The sequence below is a fragment of the Drosophila nasuta genome, chromosome X, assembly GCF_023558535.2.
Source record: "Drosophila nasuta strain 15112-1781.00 chromosome X, ASM2355853v1, whole genome shotgun sequence".
Lineage (NCBI taxonomy): Eukaryota > Metazoa > Arthropoda > Insecta > Diptera > Drosophilidae > Drosophila > Drosophila nasuta.
This window is the reverse complement of record NC_083459.1, coordinates 26,469,392-26,482,489: the sequence shown is the minus strand read 5'-3', so window position 1 is coordinate 26,482,489 and position 13,098 is coordinate 26,469,392. Positions and strand designations below refer to the sequence as shown.

At 32.7% G+C, this 13,098-nt stretch overlaps 1 protein-coding gene across 3 annotated transcripts in view; it reads left to right on the top strand.

Annotated features, from left to right (window-relative positions):
- LOC132797174 (teneurin-a) overlaps positions 1–13,098 on the top strand; it is a 300,879-nt gene that overhangs the window by 67,698 nt on the left and 220,083 nt on the right. The window lies entirely within an intron of this gene.

Below are 13,098 nucleotides of genomic sequence, written 5' to 3'. Positions count from 1 at the left end.
ATTTTCTTACGAATATGTACTTAATATATACAGTTGCGAAATTAGAAATAGCACCAACTTTGTATCTTTTATTTATTGATTATACTACACAACTTCTTAATTATGTTTTTATGTTTTTGTGAAATTCTATTATATTTTGTACTCTATCTACTTATCGTTATACCAAAATAAGTAAGAAAGCTACGATCAAGTATCATCGCAAATATACCAAAATAATATACTAAGAAACGCAGCATTGTATTTCAGCTAGTATATTTTTATAGTTTTAGTATATAATTTCGGTATATTTTAGAACACTCTGGACTGTAGCTTTCATACTTGCTTTCTTAGCGACAGAATTTGTTAAAGTTTGTAATTACAATGCGGTGTAATTATTATTTCTTTTGTTGTAATAGTTTATCGAAATATAAAATATATCCATGGGTATATTTTAGTATTTTTTCAGTATATTATTTTGTTATAATTTCGGGCACTCTGTAGCATTTTTAATTGTTTTACTGACAGACATTTTGAACACATAATTTTAGCCAATTTTCAAGGAATATTGACTGTAGCTTTCTTACTTGTTTTTTTTTGGAAAGTGTACTTAAAATACTTATTTTCGGTTATTAAATTTTAATGTTATTATTATTTATTTTGTTATATTGAAGCCAGAATTAAATGCTTATTCCATTTTAATTGACTTGACTTATATTTTAACAGGCTCATTGCTTTTGCATATTCAATTTGATGGCATTTGATTAATACTGTTAGCAAGCAACGATATGAACTTTGTGGCTAAGACAGAGCATAACTCCTAGTTGAGCACTTTTCAGAAGACGCGCAAAAACTTTTCGTTTTTCCTTTTATCTTCGCCTTGAGCTGCGTCTCCCCTTCTCCTCCTCTTCTTTCATTGCCCGCTCGCTGACACCATTTTGTAAGCCAGCCAAGTGGGTGTCTGTGTGTGTGTGTGTGCATAGGTGTGGTGTATTACCTGCCTGTTTTGTAGCTATTTTTAGTCGAAGCCAAGCTAAGAATTAAAAATTGTGTGTGTGTGTGTGAGTGGAGTAAACTTTTGCGCTTTGACTTTGGCATGATTATGCGCTAAGTTCGCACATCTTGTGGCCTTGTGGTTAAAGGACCGAAAAGAACCAAAAAAGGACTCGACAACAAACAAAACTGATGAACTCACAAAGCCGCAAAACAATGACGAGGATTTCTTCACATTGTAATTGATGTGTTTTGCTGGCAAGTGGAAGTAACTAAAGTACTCAAATGTAGACTCCACTTGATATTTATTTCTGCGTCTTGTCTTAGCCAAATTGTTGCACAACATGCAGACAATTAAAATTATTTACAGTTTCACATATATTCGACTCTCTCTTTCTCTATTTTTATACCCGCTACCCATAGGGTAGAAGGGTATTATAACTTTGTGCCGGCAGGAAATGTATGTAACAGGTAGAACGAGGCATCTCCGACCCTATAAAGTATATATATTCATGAGCAGCGTCAACAGCCGAGACGATATAGCCATGTCTGTCTGTCCGTCTGTCCGTATGAACACCTAGATCTCAGAGACTATGAGAGATAGCGCTATCATTTTTTTTGACAGCATTTGTTATGTTTGCACGCAGATCAAGTTTGTTTCAAAATTTTGCCACGCCCACTTCCGCCCCCACAAATCAAAAAAATCGAATAACAAGCGTAATTTTAAAGCGAATTGTTGCGAATTTTGGTATATATAAAAATAACTATAGTAGTTATAAGTCCTGGTTGGTTGCGATCAGATAAAAATTGTTGAAGTTATTAAAGAAATACTTTTGTATGAGCAAAAACGCCTATTTACTGGGGGTCTTAGTTGCTTTGGCTGACAATCTGGTATATTGTGCCGTCTATGGTATATTTTGAATTGTGTACTATATCGATATACCAAATATACCATTCGGTATATTTTTAGTATTTTTGCGGTATATTTGGTATATTTTGAAAATGATACCGCAATATTTTGCCTTTATTAAAAATGGATAGCGGATATCTGACAGTCGAGAACACTCGACTGTAGCTTTCTTACTTGTTTTTTTTTATGTCAGTTGAAATGACCCGCTTTCGATTGCTTTGATCCCTTTTTGAGCTGTGAACGTTGAACGTTGAACGTTGCTGTCTGCTGACGGCTGGCGGAATAAAAAATGGCAACATTGCAACAGTTGCACTTTAATGCGCAGCTGTGTGGCATGTGGCATGAGGCATGTGGCATGTCCTCAAAAAGGAGCGCGCCATCAACAGCTTTGCAGCGAATTAAAACCAAAATATATGAAGCAAAATGTTGCATAAAGTGCCGCAGCATGTCTCCGCCGTTCCCCTTCCCCCCGTTTCCCCCCACCCTTCACCAATATATTCCCGGCTATTTCTGTCGCACTCCTTTCGCAGTTCCCATTCCTCTTGCTGTTGCTATTGCTGTGTTCCCGCATCTCGGAGCTCAACGGGCACATAATATGCGCCTACGCAATTATTTTGCATGCCCCATTTTAACAATTTAAAACGGAGAAAAAATACAAGCGCCGCATAGCTCGCTAGTTGATGACGCGACTATGGCATACCCTGTAAAAGTCTTTAAGAGTTTGTATATCGATCTGGTATATTTTGCTATATTTGTGTATATTTAGTATATTAATATACCAAATATATTTATACGATTTTTTCTATATACATATGTATGTGGTATATTTTGTGTTAAATGGTATATTTAGAATACATTGGTATATTAATATACCAAATATGTATATCGAAACGACTTTTTCTATCTATCTGTAATATTTTGTGTCATGTGGTATATTTAGAATATATTGGTATATTAATATACCAAATATATCGAAACGACTTTTTGTATCTATCTGTAATATTTTGTGTCATGTGGTATATTTAGAATATATTGGTATATTAATATACCAAATATATCGAAACGACTTTTTCTATCTATCTGTAATATTTTGTGTCATATGGTATATTTAGAATGTAATGGTATATTGATATATCAAAAATATCGTTTCGTTTATTTTAGTATTTTATGGTGATAATTATTTGAAAATTTTGAACTTTAAAAATTGCAACAATTACTTGTATTATTTTAAAATTCACAGAATGAGGTTTATATATTGATTATTATAAGTTTTGTTAAAAAATTCAGAAATAATTATTATTGCTATCATTAAGCTTACATAATTTTGCACTTAATGACTCAATTGAAGTTTTCTTGATTGTTTTTTCTTAAGTACTCAATGTAATGTAAAAGTAAATTAAGTCTGTACTATTTTTAATATGTATCTGGTATATTTTGTGATATTTTGAATGTAATGGTATATTGATATACCAAATAGATCGTTTGGTATATTTTAGTATTTTGTCAGTACAATTCTTTGAAAACTTTTAACTTCAAAGATTGCCATCATTATAAGTTTTAATTCAAAATTCATAAACCGATTATTATATATTGATTTCTATGAAATATCATACATATATATAATATAATATATAATTTTTTATTAAAAGAAATCAGATATCTATATGTATTTGGAATAATATTTAAACAAAAACACATAAATTTTTAAATCATAATGAAAATGCATAGAAATTCCTTAAATTAGTTGAAAACTTTGAACTTCACACACTTTTGCTTTTATTGACTCAACTGAAGTTTTTGTTAATTAAAATCTATACGATTTTTGTCTATCGAAAGACAAATAACATAACATTTAAATATTATCGATTAAACAAAATTGTAAAGCAAAAATATAGATTGCATGATTATTTTGAAATATATTAAAAACCTATTTTGTATAAAAATTTAGATAATCATTCTTATTAAAATATGGTCGCAAAAAGTGTGAGACAAACTTTGAACTTTGTGTAGCCGATATACCCTGATAGCGATTAATTGTGCAGGGTATATGGAAAGTATGAAGGATGAAGTAGAAATGTGAGCAAGTGAAATGTAAAAATGAACGAACGAATGAATGAATGAATGAATGAGTGACTGAGTGACTGAGCGAGCGAGTATTTCTACTGCAGCATCGCTCTTCCTTCACCACCCCTCCACCACCCACTCGCCTCCCCCTTTAGCCTATATACAAGTATAAGGCAAAGTGGGGCATTAAAAAAGAGTCGCATGGATGCAAAATGTAGAAGACTCGCAACCCAAGTTGAGCCAGAGTCTGAAGCTCCAACATTAAATTGAAGGGGCAGGCGCAAAGCGAGCAAAGAGTCGAGTCGAGTCGAGTCGAGTTGAGTTCGCTTTCATATGCACGCTTAAGTACGTTGCAAGTGTGGACAAATCAACAATAAAGCGCGCCCAAAGAGAAAAATCAAGAAAAAATATTAAGTTAACCATGCATCAAGCTGCAACTGGCGCTTGCCTCTTATTTTTTTCACACTCTCTCTCTCTCTCAATATCTCTTATTTTTGTGGTATTTCTCTAAAGTTATTTTCTCATTAACTGCCGACCAGAATATGTTGATTAGAACATGATGGAAAGCTGATTAATTATGCTTAGCATAATGAATAAGAATATATAGCCAATACTATAAATATATTTATATGTTATATATATATATATATTTGGTATAATATAATTCCTGAATTTTTCTTCAATCCGCTTCAAATCTTTAACATTTATCTTGATTAAATTTGATATGGCAAAAATAAAGGTTGAAGCTGTCGAATTTTTGAGTAACAATCTGGTATATTATGTATTCTATGGTATATTTTGCATGTTTGGTATATTTTTTGCATATCTTAGTTTAATAATTTGGTAATTTAAGTATAATACCACAACATCAAGCATCAAGTCAGACTATAGAAATTTTGGTTCATATCAGTTAATAACCTTAAAAATTAATCATTTAAGTAAATTGTATTGAGCTAAAAAACAGCTTTTAAATCATAATTGATTTGACTAACATGCTGGTATATTTTGTGTTCTATGTTATATTTAAAATTGAGTAGTATATTGATATACCAAAGGTATATTTTCGTATATTTTTGGATTTGAAAACTTAATGTCTATATAACTCTCTTAAAGACTTCTGCCATTATTGACTCAACTGACTAATAGTATATTGATATACCATATATTATTTTGGTATTTTAATTTTGTCATTTAAGAATAATACGCTGTCAAGTACACTCGACTATAGCGACTGTTTGCTTGCCATCAGCTAAACATCTTAAAAGTTGTTTATGACATAATTTTAGCTAACTAAAAATACCATAAATATAATGACTCCAGCTGTTGGGCGTTAATTGCTTTGATTGACAATCTGGTATATTTTAGACACCATGGTATATTTGGTATATAATAGTATATTGATATATCAAATATATTATTTAGTATATTTTTGTATTTTGTCGGAAAATTAATGTGAAAACTTTTCAAGTTATTATAACACTCTTTCACACTTTTCCTTTTACTGACTCAACTGTAATTTTCTTAGTTTCATTTTTTTGGATTATTTTTTGACCTCATCGAATTCTCTTGAATGTCATTTGCATTTATTCATTTGTCATTTGACGATTTTTTTGCATTCGTCAAAAGGAAACGGCGAGATCATCAAAATAACCGAATCTGTTGGGAGTGTCGAAATATTGCAATAGATTTAAATTGCATCGATTTGATTTATGTGCAACTAATTGAGCGATTGTTATTGTCTCTGCTGCTGCTGTTGCTGCTGTTGTGTATGAAAAATTTGGGTTCTTTGGCTGCGACTTGATTTGATTTTGGGGGCAACGTTTTGCATTACGCATTACGTATACGCCGCATTGGTCGCAGTGAATCATTCGCTGCCATTTCCTGTCGTGCCAATGCAAAATGCAGGGGTAAAGGGGGGAGGAAGGGGGGCAATCGCAATTGTGAGTGGGTGTTGCGATTCGATGCGATTCATTTCGATTCGTTTCGATTCATTTCATTTCATTTGTATTTTCATTTTCATTTGTCGGCAAAGGAAAATTGTGCGCATTTCCTGTGACATCAATCGGCCGAGTTGCGTTTCATTGTTTTTGCCACAATGGTTATGCATATTTATTGCATGTCGCACCAGAGACACAGAGAGAGATAGAGAGAAGAGAGAGAAAGGAAGAGTATAGGAAAGAGCAAAAAAAATGTTACGTTGGGCATTTTGCAACCGTTTCTTCATTTTTATTTTGCACTTTTTCTGCATTTTGCTTGGTTTGTTGTTTTTGCTGATTGTTTGTTGATTGTTTGCTGCTGTTTATTGTTGTTTTTGTTGTTGTTGTTGTTGCTGCTGTTTGTCTTGCTGTTGTTATTGTTGTCTGTTTGCCAAACCGCAAAATATTTAATTACATGTCGAAAAATTGTATTGTGATATGTTGCAGAGCACGTCAACGAAATCAACAACAACAACAACAACACGACACTGGACACGCCCCCTTGCCGCCCCTTTAATGCATGTCTCCCCCCCCCCCACTCTTTTGTTGCTGGTAGAAACACCTGCTAACGCTTTGTGGCCAGATAAAGCGTCAGCGTCAAGCACAAAATGTTGTTGTACAAGCATTTATGGCACAACATGCAAAAAGCAAAAAATGAGAAAAAAAATGAGAAAAAAGGCAACCTCATTACCAAGCGCACAGGACACAGTCATTGTAAATATCCTACACACACACATGGCTGATACACTTATCAGTTCGTGGGGCAGACATAATTGCTTCCCATGCAACGTTGTGTGGCAACTTTGCCCTACCAAATTATTGACATAGAGCGAAAGAGTGCGACAAGGAGCAAGTGTGAGTGTGTGAGAGCGAGAGCGAGAGAGGGAGGAAATTAGGGAGTGTGTGTGTGTGAGAGAGAAAGAGAGAGCGAGACCCTTGCTTTATGCCATTATAAAAGCCTGCTGTCTATCATCCATCTAATGAATGCAAATATAGCCACAATAAGTGTTGTTACAAATACACAGAAAGAAAGAGAGAGAGGGAGGGAGGGAGAGGGAGAGATACCACACAAACACACACACACACACACACACACACAGACTGTGGCCCATCTAAAGTTTCCATGAAATGGCAAAATTAATTTTCATGTTGTGCTACCTAAAAATAACGCGACTTCATTAATGACTCTGAGCCTCTCTCTTTCCACCTCCCCAACAAGAACAAGAACAAACAAGTAAGAAAGCGACAGTCGAGTGTGCTCGACTGTGAGATACCCGCTCCCAATTTTGAATAAAAGCAAAACAGTACGGTATTCTGCATAAAATATACCAATTAATATACCGCAAAAATACTAAAGCATACCAAGGGCATAGAAACAGTGCGGTATTTGTTTTTAAAATATACCAAACCGATTTAACACTATATACTAAAAATCTACTAAGGGCTATATTTGGTATATTGATATAGTACCACATGCAAAATATACCATAGAGTGTAAAATATACCGACATATTTCATATAAACAGTGTGATAATTTTAAAATATACCAAATTAATATACTGCAAAAATACTAAAGCATACCAAGGGCATAGAAACAGTGCGGTATTTGTTTATAAAATATACCAAACTGATATAACACTATATACTAAAAATCTACTAAGGGCTATATTTGGTATATTGATATAGTACCACATGCAAAATATACCATAGAGTGTAAAATATACCGACATATTTCATATAAACAGTGTGATAATTTTAAAATATACCAAATTAATATACTGAAAAAATACTGAAATGTACCAGAGGCATATAAACAGTGCGGTATTCGTTTTTAAAATATACCGAACCAATATACCAAAATATACTAAAAATATACTAAGTGCTATATTTGGTATATTTGATATGAAAAAATTAATTCCGCATAATTTTAAGATATACCGAATTAATATTCGGCAAAAATACTAAAATATGTCAAAATCTATATTTGGTATATTGATATAGAGCTACATGCAAAATATACCATAGAGTGCAAAATATACCAGATTGTCAGCCAAAGCAAAGAATTTCTTAAATAATTTCCACATTTTTTATCTGATTGCAACTAAATTTTCATGAATCATAAATAACGTAAATATGATAGTAATTTTAAAATATATCGATTATACTGCAAAAATACTGAAATATATCAAAGGCTATATTTGGTATATTTATACATATATATATATTGAAACTCGCGAGCATTAAAATTACGCTTTATTCGACTTTCATCGATTTGTGTGGGTGGAAGTGAAACAAACTTGATCCGTGTGCAAATATAACAAGTGCTGTCTGAAAAGAATTATATCTCTATCGCTTATAGTCTCTGAGATTTAGGTGTTTATACGGATGGGCAGACAGACAGACGAACATTGCTATATCTTCTCTGCTGTTAATGCTGACCAAGAATATATATACTTTATGGGGACTGAAATGCCTTCTTCTGCCTGTTACATAAATTTCCTGTAGGCACAAAGTTATAATACCCTTCTACCTTATGAGTAGCGGGTATAAAAATGAATGCCAAGAAGCCAAAATGGGGGGCGGCAAATTAGACAGAGAAACAGAGAGATAGAGAAAAGGAGGGAAAGAGAGGGAAAGCAGCCTGACAAGTGAATGAATGCTAAATTTAGACAAAGTTGGTTTAGAAGGTTAAGGCTAAGATTGTGGCTGCCTCGTATTAAATATCGTTAATTGATTCAGCGGCAAATGCTATTGATATCTATATTCTATACATATGTATGTCGAAAGCTGCTCAAGTTGTCGCCACTTGTCGTTTGACTCACTTCAATTAGGCGACGCGAGGTGAAGAGGAAGCCAAATTATGGCCACAAAAATAAATGAAGAAAGTATTTAGCTTATTTTGTTTATTGTGCTGAAAATTAATCAACAATTTGTGGGAAATTTTGTAATTAAATACAATTTGAAGAACCTTAAACATTTTAATGTGAAGTACTTCAAATTCGCAATCCAATTTAAGCAATCCATTCTTATAGAAATAAAACATATTGAACCATTTAAAGAAATATGAAGTTTTTTCTATTTTGTTGAATTTTTATTGAAGTGTAAAAATAGTCATTTCTCAATAAGAAATTAAAGTTTCACAACTTTTGCAAAATTGGAAAAGAGTTGAAAAGATGCATCAGACTTGATGACAATGATAGCTTGCAGCTAATTAAATTGTTTCCAAACAAAGATGAGAGAAACTATCGAGATATCAAACAGCAATATTAAAATATCTTTGAAATAATAACTTGACAATTTTAGAACATATTCTGAACATGTTCTAATAAGATGTATTCATAATCGTATGAGTAACAAAACTGAATCAAAAGCTGGAGTGCAAAAGTATTAAAGCTGAGTTGAATATGAATAGTTGTCGAAGTATTATTATGGTCATGTATCTTAAGGATGAGCTGAGCATGAGGAGAGCAATAAAATAAAGAAAAGTGTAGAATGCGGTGACCTCGAGGATTAATGCTTTCACTGTCTCTCTCTCTCTCTGCTTGAAGTGGAGTTTTATTCAACGTGCTGCATGCAGCGTGCATTACGAATGGAACAAAGGTAAATGTATCTGTGTATCTGTATCTGTATCTGTGCAGCTGTGTATCTGGGCTTGTACGACATGCAGCTGCGTGTGTTTGGCATGTGTCTGAAGTATGTCGAGCATGGGAATGTTTATTACACGTGTTCCGAGTGGTTGCCTGGCCGTCGGAGCATCGAAGCATCGTAGCATCGGGGACGGGAGGCGGGAGGTGGGAGGCTGCTTGGCTCATCGAGGTGTGACAGGTGAAATGCCGAGACAGACGATAGAGTTAAAACAAAAAACAAAAACAAAAAAAAGAGAACGAGAACGAGAGTGAAATGGAGATGCAACAGATGCAGGCAGAGACATTTATGAACCAAACGATGAAATGAACGTTGCTTGAAATGAACACGAAATGAGAGCAAAAAAACATCAAGCTGGAAAGAAATGCGCATAAAGAATGCAAACAACTATGGAGCGATAAAAGCGAAACATGATTGACGGCTGCAGCCAAGAAAGCAAAAGACCAAGCATCAAAATGGTTCGAGATTATGCGAACCGGTTCACAAATGGTTCACAAAGCAAACTGAGCAAAAGTATTTCATATATTCTCATATATTTTCATGCTACAGCTGAGACTGCAAAGAAATTTTGTGAAATATTCTAAATACAATATGTGAAATAAAAATATTTTGTAAAGAGAGAAATTCAATTTTAACTATTTAAATAATAAATAATATAAATACTTATAAAAAAAAAAATATATATATATATATATACAATTATCTGGTAAAGTGAGCTACTCAAATTTAAGTACATATTCAACGAATTTTACAAATATTGAACTTCTAATAATATATAATATTTTTGTATTAGAATAGTAAATATAAACTGAAACGATTCAATTAAAAAATTATTTTATTTCTACATGAAATTCTGAAATTGATTTAAACGGAATTTCGCAAGGTTCAAACTAAAGTTAAGCAAATTAATTTGAAAAATGATTTCCATTAAACAAGTGAAATTACTTTAAATTTGAGTTGATTTTTCCTAAAGTTTTTTGGCCAATTTTCTTTGCAATTAACTTCGAAAATAAGCGAATTTTTATATAAATACTTTTTCAATCAAAATGCAATTTAAAGATAGTAAAGTTTTTACATAAAATGTGCAAAATAACATCCTAACTTATTTAATAAAAAGATTAGCTTGTTTTGAAAATGCTTTAACTTGGAAAATCAAGTGCTCAACAAATTGTTTATAGAAATCCCTTCAAAGGCGTTTAATTTGAATTGTGAAGATGCAAATTTGAATGCTGCAAGTGAAAGTTGATCGATATTTGGACTAGATTCCAGTTGTTGTTGTTGTTGTTGTTGTTGTTATTGCATTTGTCCGTTGAGATTAGATAAATGAATGCTTTGCAGCAGAGAAAGACCCTAAACTACAGTCAGAAAATCGCCTCCGCCCAGAGTTCAGAGCTGAGTCAAAGAGTCAAAGACTCTGAGTCTGAGTCCAAGTCAGAGTCAGTTATGGGTGGGTTAACTCTGCAAGTAATGGACCACTTGTCGTGCCCTTTTTGAGTGCATTCAAATGCGCACTCATCAAATCAAAAGCCAAATTGTCAGCCAGCCAGCTGAGCCACTGGACAGACACTCAGCAGGAGGCAGGAGAAGGCAGAAGGATCTGGGAGTTGGTCATAAAAGAGCGGCAAAGTTGATGCTGCTGGCCACCTCAACCTCCCAAAAAATACAAACACAAAAACGACTAATAACAGGCAACGTTTAAGAGCTGAGCTTCCATTTAATGCAATTGCTATTAAGTTCACTTGACGCCAGCTCCAAAGTAGAAGCTTCAACAATCCGAGACGCACACCACAATTGAGAATCGCTCGAGATGACATCGTGAATTTCTCAAAGCATAAAACTAAGCTTCAATTCTTTAATTATAAATAACAACAAGTATAACTGTGAATAACCTTCGACATATACCAAATCGACATACCAAAAAATACTCAAATATACCGAAGTATATATCGTTATACTACTAGTGCGGTATTATTCTCAGAATATAGCAAATTAATATACCAAAAATGTAAAAAAAAAATGTATCTGAGGCCATAACATAAAAGCTTCAATGTACCAAATCAATGTACCATCAAATACTAACTTATATTAAAAGCTAAAACGGCTATATCGTTATTTTAATACAATGCAGTATTATTCTTAAAATATACCAAACAAATATACCGAGAAAATACTAAAATATACCAACGAATATAACTGATATATCGTTAATTTACTACTAGTGCTATATTATTCTTAGAATATACCAAAATAATATACCAAAAAAAATACTAAATGATACCTATTACTATAACGGCTTTATAAGTATACATAATACTACTACAGCATGGTATTATTCTTAGAATATAACAAATTAATATACCAAAAATATACAAAAATATATCAAAGGCCATAACATAACACCTTAAATGTACCAAATTAATATACTAAAAAATACTAACTTATATCAACAGTTATAAGTGCTATATCTTCATTCTATTGCAGTATTAGTCTTAGAATATACAAAATACTAATATATACGAAAGGATATAGCTAATACATATATTGTTATTCCACTACTAGTGCAATATTATACTTAGAATATACCATAAAAATACTCAATTATACCAATGACTATAACTGCTATATAGATACACTATGTACTACAGTGCGGCATTATTCTTAAACCATACCAATTAATATACCAAAAAAATACCGAAGTATATCAAAGTGTTTACAATATTTCAACGTGGTATTCTTCTTAAAATTTACCAAATTAAAACAACTAAAAAATACAAAAATATACCGAATTAATACACCGAAAAGTACTAACATATACCAAAGGCTATAATTGCTATTATTGCTATTATTCTTAAAATGTGCTAAATTAACATATCCAAAAATAGTAAACATGGTCCAAATTAATATACTAGAAAAGTACTAATGTACAACAAAAGCTTTTACTGCTATATACAGTTCGTCTTAAAATATACTAAATTAATATACCGAAAAAATGCCGAATTATACCGAAGGCTATATAAAACATAAAATATACCAAATTAAAATATTCAAAAATACTAAAAAGATAATACTAAAGTAACCAAATTAAAACATTGAAAAATACTAAAATATACGTAACAAACTTAAATAACCCAAATTAATATACTAGAAAAGTACTAATGTACACTAAAGCCTATACTGATATTCTTAAAATATACCGAATTATATACCGAAAAATACTAAAATACTAAATACTGCTACATAGCTATACAATATTCTTAAAATATACCAAATTAATATACCAAAAAAAAAACTAAAATACTCGTGCGTGACACGCGCTCATCTCTGACACGCCGCTCAATCTTTGCTCTCAATGGGCGACAGGTTGAAGGTGGGAGGAGGTGGCAAAGGGAAGTGTGTGGGAACGGGAATGGGGAGGGGAAGGGGAAAGGGAAAGGGAAGTCAGAAGGTCGCCGGCTGCTATTTATTTTCATTTTCGTGCATTTATGGTTTTTATCTCTCTATCTGTTGCCCTCACACTCTCACTCTCTCTCTCAC